The following is an 11,984-nucleotide window of genomic DNA, read 5'->3' on the forward strand; positions in this document are numbered from 1 at the left end:
CCAACAAGCTGGGTGCTCCTGCTTCTAAGCAGACTATTGCTCGTTGGATTTGTAGTACAATTCAGCTTGCACATTCTGTGGCAGGCCTGCCACAGCCAAAAATCTGTAAATGCCCACTCCACAAGGAAGATGGGCTCATCTTGGGCGGCTGCCCGAGGGGTCTCGGCTTTACAACTTTGCCGAGCAGCTACTTGGTCAGGAGCAAATACGTTTGTAAAATTCTACAAAATTGATACCCTGGCTGAGGAGGACCTGGAGTTCTCTCATTTGGTGCTGCAGAGTCATCCGCACTCTCCCGCCCGTTTGGGAGCTTTGGTATAATCCCCATGGTCCTTACGGAGTCCCCAGCATCCACTTAGGACGTTAGAGAAAATAAGAATTTACTTACCGATAATTCTATTTCTCGTAGTCCGTAGTGGATGCTGGGCGCCCATCCCAAGTGCGGATTGTCTGCAATACTGGTACATAGTTATTGTTACCAAAAAATCGGGTTATTGCTGTAGTGAGCCATCTTTTCTAGAGGCTCCTCTGTTATCATGCTGTTAACTGGGTTTAGATCACGAGTTATACGGTGTGATTGGTGTGGCTGGTATGAGTCTTACCCAGGATTCAAAATCCTTCCTTATTGTGTACGCTCGTCCGGGCACAGTATCCTAACTGAGGCTTGGAGGAGGGTCATAGGGGGAGGAGCCAGTGCACACCAGGTAGTTCTAAAGCTTTACTTTTGTGCCCAGTCTCCTGCGGAGCCGCTATTCCCCATGGTCCTTACGGAGTCCCCAGCATCCACTACGGACTACGAGAAATAGAATTATCGGTAAGTAAATTCTTATTATTGCTTTTTGTAGCAGTACTACAAGTCCCAGCAAGCCTTCCCCGCAAGCTGGTACTTGGAGAACCACAAGTACCAGCATGCGGGGGGGAAACGGGTTCGCTGGTACCTGTAGTACTAATACAAAAAAAAATACCCAACAAAAAACAGGACACACACTGTGACAGTAAAACTTTATTACATACATGCACACCTACATACATGCATACTTACCTATGTTCACACGAGGCTTGGTCCACTTCTCCATGTAGACTCCACGGAGTACCTGAGAAAAAAATTAAACTCACATAATCCAGGGTAGCTTCTGTAATCCACGTACTTGGCAAAAAAACAAACCGAAAAAGCCGAACCACGCACTGAAAGGAGTCCCATGTTTACACATGGGACCCCTTTCCCCGACTGCTGGGACCCCCCCTGACTCCTGTCAAAGAGGGTCCCTTCAGCCAATCAGGTAGCGCCACGTCGTGGCACTCTCCTGATTGGCTGTGCGCTCCTGTAGTGTGATTGAGGCTGCGCACTGAAGATACAATGTAGCTCATAGGCGCTCCATTGTATCCAATGTGTCACAACTGAGTGTTTTGGCTGACAGGAGAAAGCCTCAGTTGTAGGGGCTGAGAGGAACTTAAACCGGGGAAGTTTAATCAGACCCCTGGACATGTAAGTGTTTAAATGAAACCCGAAGGTGTGACCATGACAACCAGGTAAAAGTCTGTTATGCACACCAGTGCCAGCAGGAATGTACTGGTGTCTGAACGGAGAGGGATGCAAAACAAATGAACTCACAGACAGACTGGGGAATATGACATTACATACACAGAAGGTGATAGGGTAACAAAATAAACACAAAGTGAACAGAGAAGCCCAAAGGCTAAGAAACTGGGTGTCTCCCTAGTATTAGGAATGCTCAGATGGAAAGAAGCGAGATGTAGTGATTTAATACGTAGAGAACCCGAAATGCTGTTGCTAAGGGCAACAGCAAAACCCTAAAGGGTTACCAACGGGTGTGGCAGTAAACTCCTTGGTCAGAGATGGAATAATAGACACAAGGAGAGTCTCCACAATCCTAGTCCTCACTTGCAGTGCACTGGTTCAGCTTACTGCCACTAAACTGACACCTGAACACCTTGCACAGTGAGAAAGGATTTTGGCAGGCAAGTCTGAGAATACAGCCGCAAACTTGCTAGGTTCACAGAGTAGCAAAAGAACCCCAGCTGGTTAAACGACTGACTCCAGTCTTACTGCTAGGTCTGGATTGGCAGAGTGTAATACCAAATCCCAAGGCCTATTTGCAGTAAGCAACAAACAAATACAAAGTTTACACAGTACTAGCTAGCTTTCAGGAACTGACTAACCAACAAAGATTCAGCAGCATCTGCCTAACCTGAGAAGAGGGTTTATATAGCAGGTGCTGTCCACGCCCCACTCAGACCTCACAGACTGTGAGCACAAAAACCAGCACCGGATCCCCTGCCGTACACAGAGCCTGTAACCACTGCACAGCAAAAGACCCGAACCGGAGTATCAGCTACGCTCAGGTTACTCCGCTAGCACTTGTCTCCCAATTGCCATGACGACGTGGCAGCACAGAGCAGGAGACCCTAACAGTATCCCCCCTCTGATGAGGGGTCAAAGAACCCCTACCACCGGGTTTATCGGGGAACTGCGAGAAGAAAGAGCGTAACAGTCTGGGGGCATGAAGATCACAACTGCGCACCCACGACCGCTCCTCCGGGCCATACCCCTTCCAGTGCACCAAAAATGACAGCCGACCCCGAACCATCTTGGAGTCAAGAATCCTTTCAACAACAAACTCCCTCTGGCCACGTATCAGAAGAGGGGAAGGTCTTCCACTGGAAGAAGGATTACTAATCGCCCGTTTTAAAAGGGAACAATGAAATGTTTTATTGATACCCAAAGAACGGGGTAGATCTAACTGAAATGCCACCGGATTGATAACCCTAGTGATCTTATAAGGACCGATGAACCGGGGGCCTAACTTATGAGATGGCTGTCTCAACTTCAAATTCTTGGTAGACAACCAGACGAAGTCTCCTAATTTGAAGCTGCAGGGTCTTTTCCGCTTATCAAAAACCCTTTTGGTCACTAATGACACAGACACAAGGGCTTTCTTCACTTTCCTCCAAATACCTCTAAGGACCGAAACCACAGAGGAACCACCAGTCGTGGAGTCCAGGGGGTCAAAAGAATTGGCCTTAGGATGATGCCCATACACACAAAGGAAGGGAGAGATCCCTGTAGCAGAGTGAGCCGCGTTGTTATAGGCAAACTCCGCCATGGACAGATGAGCAACCCAGTCAGTCTGACACTTGGAGACATAACACCTGAGGAACTGCTCCAAGGACTGGTTCACCCTTTCAGTCTGCCCATTAGACTGCGGATGGTAGCCTGACGACAAGCTGACAGAAATCTGGAGATCGGAACAAAATGCCCTCCAGAATTTGGCCACAAACTGGGATCCGCGGTCAGAGACCACATCAAGTGGCAACCCGTGGAGGCGCACAACATGCAGCATAAATAATTCAGACAGGCGTCTGGCCGATGGCAGCCCAACCAATGGAACGAAGTGCGCCATCTTCGAAAACCTGTCAACGACAACCCAGATGGCTGTCATCCCCGAGGATTTGGGCAAGTCCACCACAAAATCCATTGAAATGTGTGTCCATGGCTTAGATGGAATAAAGAGTGGATGTAATGGACCAACAGGAACCCCTCTAGGAGTCTTATTTCGGGCACAGATGTCACATGCCCGAACCCACTGATCCACATCCCTAGCCACCGAGGGCCACCACACCGCCCTAGATAGCAACTCCCGAGTTCTGGCAATACCCGGGTGACCTGCCGACTTCTTGGCATGGAATTCCAGGAACACTCGCTGTCTTAACCTAGGAGGCACAAACAAAAGACCTACCGGAAGGTCTGGAGGAGCCTGCTCCTGTGCTCTAAGGACTAATGACAAGAGGTCCTGGGTAATGCCCACTTTAATACATGATGGGGACACAATGGGCAATGGCTCCTCGGTGGTCTCCTGGATTGGAGCAAAACTCCGCGAGAGCGCATCAGCCTTGATGTTTTTTGACCCAGGGCGATATGTTATCAAAAAATTAAAGCGAGCAAAAAACAAAGCCCATCGTGCCTGCCTGGCATTGAGGCGCTTCGCTGACTCTAAATATGCCAAATTCTTATGGTCGGTGAGAATTGAGACCACAAACTTAGCCCCCTCAAGCCAGTGTCTCCACTCCTCGAGTGCATCCTTAATAGCCAACAATTCCCGGTTACCCACGTCATAATTCATCTCGGCAGGCGAAAATTTACGGGAAAAGTAAGCACAGGGATGAAGGCGATTATCAGACACCCCCATCTGAGAGAGCACTGCCCCAATACCCATCTCAGAGGCATCCACCTCCACCACAAAAGGACGCTCTGGATCTGTGTGTCGCAGCACCTTGGCCGAGACAAATGCCCTTTTGAGACGGGCAAAAGCCGCTTTGGCCTCACAAGACCAGTGAGCAACATCCGCCCCTTTCTTAGTGAGTGCCACCAAGGGCGCCACTATAGACGAAAATCCAGCTATAAATCGTCTATAAAAATTCGCAAAGCCCAGAAAACGCTGAAGCGCCTTCAAACTAGTGGGATGCACCCAATCCAGGACTGCCTGTACCTTGGAACCCTCCATTTGGAAACCTTCTGGGGAGATAATATATCCTAGAAATGCGATTTGCTGAACTTCAAATTCGCACTTCTCCAGCTTCGCCCCAAGCCGGTGGTCTCTGAGTTTCTGGAGGACTAAGCGTACATGCTTCCGATGTTCCTCCAGGGAATGGGAGAAGATTAGGATGTCATCTAAGTATACAACTAAGAATCCTACCAAATATTCCCTGAGCACATCGTTCATGAAGTCCTGGAAGACTGCCGGGGCATTACAGAGCCCAAAAGGCATCACCAAATATTCATAATGCCCTGAGTGGGTATTAAAGGCAGTCTTCCATTCATCCCCCTCTCTTATTCGGATTAGATTGTACGCACCGCGTAGGTCAATCTTAGAAAAAATGGTGGCAGTACGAAGCTGGTCAAACAAGACCGAAATGAGAGGCAGTGGGTATGAGTTTTTAATCGTGATACGGTTCAATTCCCTGAAGTCGATGCAGGGTCGCAACGAACCGTCCTTTTTACCCACGAAGAAGAACCCCGACCCAACTGGAGACTGTGAAGGTCTGATAAATCCCTTAGCCAAGTTCTCCTGAATGTACTCTGCCATAGCCTGAGTCTCAGGACGTGACAGGGAGTACAACCTGCTCTTGGGAAGCTTAGCATTCTGCAACAAATCAATGGCACAGTCATAGGGGCGATGGGGAGGTAGTACCTCTGCAACTCTTTTGGAGAACACGTCCGCAAAATCTGCATAACATCCTGGCAATCCTGGCAAACTTAGCTGCGAAAGCCTGACTGGAAGGCTCAAGCAACTCCTGAAACAATCAGTACCCCAACTAAGAATCTCCCCAGAGACCCAGTCAAATTGAGGATTGTGGGCCCTTAACCAGGGTAACCCCAACACCAATGGGGCAAAAGTACAGACAGTCACATAAAAGGACAATTTTTCAGAGTGTGTGGCTCCAATAAACAAAGAAATCTGGCTAGTGCAAGAGGTAATTTTACCCTGGGATAATGGTTCCCCGTTTAACCCACAAATCTCAATTTCCGATGCCAAGGGTACTAAGGGAACAGAGTGTTTCAGGGTGAATTGGCGGTCCATAAAAACCCCGTCGGCCCCACTGTCCACAAAGGCCTCAGTCTTGACAGTTTGACCGAGGATCTTCAAGGTCACCGGAATGATAAAAGTCTTCTTGGGAAATTCTGACTTCTGGCCTGACAGGATATTTCCCATCACCCTCAGGCCCTGAAGTTTTCCGGCTTTTCTGGGCATGATACTACCACATGACCTTTATTCCCACAGTACAAACATAACCCCTGTTGTCTCCTCCGCGTCTTCTCACACGAGGAGAGGCGGGTAGCCCCAATCTGCATAGGCTCCTCGGAAAATTCCTCAGAGTCTGAGGTTCCCTTGGGAAGAAGGAAACCTCGGTCTCCCTTTCAAGCCTGCGCTCTCTCAGCCGTCTATCCACCCGAATGGATAACTGCATGAGCTGATCCAAGCTATCAGGCAAGGGATATTGTACCAGTTGGTCTTTTAACTGGTTAGAAAGACCTTTTCGGTACTGGTGTCTCAGGGCTGGGTCATTCCACTGGGTATCATGGGTCAACCTCCGAAACTCCGTACAATAAACCTCAACTGGCCTTCGCCCTTGCTTAAGGATCGAAATCTGAGCCTCGGCTGAGGCCGTCTTGTCAGGGTCATCATACAACATGCCCAGTGCCGTAAAAAAAGCATCAACACTTTTAAGCGACGGACAGTCAGGCTGCAACCCATATGCCCAGACCTGTGGGTCTCCTTGTAGCAAGGAAATCACTATGCCCACTCGCTGAATCTCCGACCCAGAAGACTGAGGCCTAATCTGGAAATATAGCTTGCAGCTCTCCTTGAAACAAAAGAACTGCGAGCGATCTCCAGAAAAGCGATCCGGGAGATTTTCTTTCGGCTCCTTAACCCCTGAAGGTACTGCTGCTGCGGGAGCTCTGCCAGCGGCCTGCGAGGTGTGCATTTTAATGGACAAATCATTAAATTGTCGAGTCAGGACCTGCACCTGATCGACCACCTGTTGCAAAGTATTTTGAGGGGTATGCTCCATATTCCCACAAAATTTCAACAGGAGTATTGGGCTGCTGAATATGTTATGTACACCAGTGCCAGCAGGAATGTACTGGTGTCTGAACGGAGAGGGATGCAAAACAAATGAACTCACAGACAGACTGGGGAATATGACATTACATACACAGAAGGTGATAGGGTAACAAAATAAACACAAAGTAAACAGAGAAGCCCAAAGGCTAAGAAACTGGGTGTCTCCCTAGTATTAGGAATGCTCAGATGGAAAGAAGCGAGATGTAGTGATTTAATACGTAGAGAACCCGAAATGCTGTTGCTAAGGGCAACAGCAAAACCCTAAAGGGTTACCAACGGGTGTGGCAGTAAACTCCTTGGTCAGAGATGGAATAATAGACACAAGGAGAGTCTCCACAATCCTAGTCCTCACTTGCAGTGCACTGGTTCAGCTTACTGCCACTAAACTGACACCTGAACACCTTGCACAGTGAGAAAGGATTTTGGCAGGCAAGTCTGAGAATACAGCCGCAAACTTGCTAGGTTCACAGAGTAGCAAAAGAACCCCAGCAGGTTAAACGACTGACTCCAGTCTTACTGCTAGGTCTGGATTGGCAGAGTGTAATACCAAATCCCAAGGCCTATTTGCAGTAAGCAACAAACAAATACAAAGTTTACACAGTACTAGCTAGCTTTCAGGAACTGACTAACCAACAAAGATTCAGCAGCATCTGCCTAACCTGAGAAGAGGGTTTATATAGCAGGTGCTGTCCACGCCCCACTCAGACCTCACAGACTGTGAGCACAAAAACCAGCACCGGATCCCCTGCCGTGCACAGAGCCTGTAATCACTGCACAGCAAAAGACCCGAACCGGAGTATCAGCTACGCTCAGGTTACTCCACTAGCACTTGTCTCCCGGTTGCCATGACGACGTGGCAGCACAGAGCAGGAGACCCTAACAAAGTCAAAATAAAAGTTTATTCACAGACTCCGTGTAAACAGACAGCATTCAAGGTTAAATAATGGCAATAATAAATAATATAATTCCTGGAGCACTCTGACCATGAAATGGTTTCACAGGACACTGGTAGGTTAAGAACAGCTGTTAAAGTCCTTAGATGGAGTAACCTTACCAGGCCTGGCTGTAGTAGTGAAGATATCCGAGGAACATGCCAGTAGATGGAACAGATGAAGTTGGTAACTTGAATCAGCTGTTGTATTTGCTGGATAGAACCAGCCAGGTGGTAAGACACGGAGTGGATGCGGAATGGGATCAGCCAGATGATAAAGTCACTGAATGAATGCTGGGTGGAACCAGCCAGGTGATGAAACACGGAGTGAATATAGTAAGATGCTAGGGAGCGTGGAAATAGAGGAGTTGAAGGATGATTACCGGTGATAGTGGATATTGCTGGAAGCAGATGCAATAGCTGGAAACTGGATCAGCCACGGAGGACTGCAGAGTCAGGCTGCACCGCAGGATGGTAGGCAGGTGCGGGTCTCTTTAGTGGATGCTGGAGACAGGAGCTGGAACCTGGAGAAACAACCACAGGAGAGAGAGACTGGAACAAGGTATGACAAACAAAGCACTGACGATTTCCTGGCCCAGGCACAGGATACTTATACCTGCAGCCATGCAGGTATTGGCTGGGCAATTATGCAGATTTCCAGGCAGTGGATTGGAGGAACTGAATCATGTGATTAGATCCAACATGGCTGCGCCCATGTTAGAACTTGGAGGGAAACTGGCTTGGGAAACCATGTGGAAACATAACTGTAATGGCGGCGCCGGCCACAGAGGACAGGAGACGCCAGACTGACAGATGTATGCTGAGACTCGTGGATGACAGCGGAGGCCGCGGCAGGCATGGAACACCACACTGACAACCTGCACATATAACACAAGAGCGGCGGCGGAGGACAGGAGACGCCATGCAGGATTCAAACATGGCGGCGCTGTGACAGCGTCTCAGCGTGACAGGAGGGATATGCAGCATGTAGAAACAGATGGGATCCGGCCTTGGAACGCTGAGCTAGCCTCAGGAGACATCTGAAAGGCAAGTAATGGCGTCCAGATACCCGGATCGTGACAGCACCCCCCCCTTTAGGAGTGGCCCCAGGACACTTCTTAGGTTTTAAAGGAAACTTCGAGTGGAAATTCCGGACCAAGGCAGGAGCATGGACATCAGATGCATTGGTCCAAGAGCGTTCTTCAGGACCATAGCCCTTCCAGTCAATAAGATACTGCAACTGACCGTAACGGAAACGTGAGTCCAGAATCTTGGCCACCTCATACTCGACTCCCCGTTGAGTCTGAACTTTAGGAGCTGGAGGAAGTGCAGAATGAAACCGATTCAGGATCAGCGGTTTCAACAGGGAAACATGGAATGTCCTGGGTATTTTCAAGAAGGGAGGTAACTGGAGTCTGTAAGCAACAGGATTGATGACTTGTTCAATTTTAAAAGGACCAATGTAACGAGGAGCAAATTTCATGCTGGGAACTCTCAACCTCAAATTCTTCGTGGACAACCATACTCGATCACCCACCTTGAGAGCCGGAACCGCTCTACGCTTCCTATCGGCAAACTTCTTGTACCTAAATGAGGCTTTAAGCAGGGCTGCGCGGACATTCTTCCAGTTGTTTGAAAACTGACGCAAGGGGACATCCACTGCTGGAACAGAAGTTGCTGGAAGCGGTTGGAATTCTGGAACCTTAGGGTGAAATCCATAGTTGATGAAGAATGGTGTTGAGGAGGATGAGGAATGGTATTGATTGTTGTGGCTAAACTCGGCCCAGGGAAGGAGTTGAACCCAGTCATCTTGGGAGGAAGACACGTAAATGCGGAGGAAGGCCTCCAAGTCCTGATTCACCCTCTCGGTTTGACCATTGGTCTGAGGATGGTAAGCTGTAGAAAGCTTTAACTTGACTTGGAGGGCTTGACACAAACTTCGCCAAAATTTGGCTACAAATTGTACTCCACGATCGGAAATGATCTCTTCAGGGAGACCGTGAAGTCGAAAGATCTCTTGGATAAACGCTTGAGCCAACTTGGAAGCTGACGGAAGACCGGTGAGGGGTATGAAATGTGCCATCTTGGTGAACCGGTCAACTACCACCCAGATGGTATTAAACTTGTTGCATATAGGCAGATCTGTAACAATGTCCATCGACAAATGGGTCCACGGTCGACTGGGAACAGATAATGGAACCAGTTGCCCCGCAGGAGACTGGCGGGGAACTTTGTGTTGGGCACACTTTGGGCAAGAGGCAATAAACTCCTTGATGTCCTTCTTCAGAGTTGGCCACCAGTAGGACCTAGAGATAAACTCGAGGGTTTTCTGAATGCCTGTATGTCCGGCAAAACGAGAAGCATGGGCCCAATGCATGAGCTTCTTCCTCAACACCGGCTTCACAAAACTGTTCCCTGGTGGGGGCGTAGAGTCCATCCCTACCGTGGAGAATGCCAACGGATTAATAATAGGATGCTTGTCTGAAGACTCTGACTCGTTTTCTTGCTCCCAAGAGCGGGAAAGGGCATCGGCCTTGCGATTCTGAGAGCCCGGACAGAACTGGAGTTTAAAGTCGAACCTGGAAAAGAAAAGTGCCCATCTGGCCTGACGAGGGTTAAGACATTGTGCGCCTTTCAGATATAGGAGATTCTTGTGGTCGGTAAGTATAGTGATTGAATGAGAAGCTCCCTCCAACAGATATCTCCACTCCTCTAGAGCGAGCTTGATGGCTAGCAACTCCTGGTCGCCAATGGCATAGTTGCGCTCAGCTGGGGAGAACTTCTGGGAGAAGAAACTGCAAGGATGTAGATGGCCATCTTTAGCCCTCTGGGATAACACCGCTCCTACTCCAATGGAGGAGGCATCCACCTCTGAGATGAAAGGAGAGTTGATGTCGGGCTGTTTCAGAACTGGTGCAGAGATGAAACATTGCTTTAAAAGATGAAAAGCTTGCGTAGCTTCTTCAGACCACTTGGACGGGTTAGCACCCTTTTTGGTTAATGCAGTGATAGGCGCCACAATGGTGGAAAAGTCTTGTATGAACTTTCTGTAATAATTGGCGAACCCTAAGAACCTCTGGACCCCTTTGAGGGTTAAGGGTATCGGCCAATTCTGGATTGCTTGTAGTTTCTCAGGAACCATCTCTAGTCCGGAACCGGACACAATGTAACCTAGAAACGGAATGGATTTAACTTCAAAAACACATTTCTCCAATTTGCAATAGAGATGATTGACTCGGAGACGGGACAGAACCTCCTTTACCCAGTAACGATGTTCCTCTAGATTATTGGCAAAGATGAGGATATCATCTAGATAAACCACGACATGGCGGTATAAGATGTCTCTGAAAATCTCATTCATGAAATGCTGGAAGACAGCTGGATCATTGCTCAATCCGAAGGGCATGACGAGGTACTCATAATGTCCATCACGGGTGTTAAAGGCGGTCTTCCACTCGTCACTCTCACGGATCCGGATGAGATTGTAGGCACCCCTCAAATCCAACTTTGTAAAGATGGTTGCTCCGCTGACTCTATCGAAGAGCTCTGTAATCAAGGGTAAAGGATATCGGTTCTTGACGGTAATGTCGTTCAGACCTCTGTAGTCGATGCATGGCCGCAGACCACCGTCTTTCTTCTTAACGAAGAAGAAGCCTGCGCCAGCTGGAGAAGAAGAAGGTCGGATAAAACCTTTCGCCAGGTTCTCCTTGATGTACTCCTCCATGGAGTGCGTCTCAGGCAGAGACAACGGGTAAGTTCGGCCTCGAGGTGGAACCTTCCCTGGAATGAGATCAATTGGGCAGTCCCATTCTCTATGAGGAGGAAGGATATCAGCAGAAGCCTTACTGAACACGTCCGTGTAGTCTTGATAGGGAGGAGGTGGAACATCAGACGACCTGGGGAAAGAAGAACAAACAGGAAGCACTTTGGACAAACAAGTCTTAGCACAGGAGGGACCCCATGCTAGTATTTGCGTAGTCGTCCAGTCAATCGACGGATTGTGGAGACGGAGCCATGAAAGGCCCAAAACCACTGGATGTGTGGCTCTTGGAATCACTAGGAAGGAAATAAATTCTGCATGAAGAACTCCCACTCTCAGATGAACTGGTAGAGTCCTTAGAGAAATAACTGCGTCAAAAATCTTGCTGCCATCCACTGCAGTTAAGGAGATGAACGAAGGAAGTCTCTCGGTGGGTAGGGACCACCGTTTAACATAAGCTTCGGTTATGAAATTCCCAGCTGCTCCGGAATCAAGGAGGGCAAAGACGTTCCTGTAACGTTGAGCAATTTGGAGCAAGACTGGGAGATTACAATCATGAGGAGATGGAGAGGAGATCATTACTCCTAGCCGGCCCTCTCCTTGGCGAGCTAGGATTTGGAGTTTCCCGGGCGTTTGGGACAGGCAT

Source organism: Pseudophryne corroboree, chromosome 6, assembly GCF_028390025.1.
Source record: "Pseudophryne corroboree isolate aPseCor3 chromosome 6, aPseCor3.hap2, whole genome shotgun sequence".
NCBI classification, from domain to species: Eukaryota; Metazoa; Chordata; class Amphibia; order Anura; family Myobatrachidae; genus Pseudophryne; species Pseudophryne corroboree.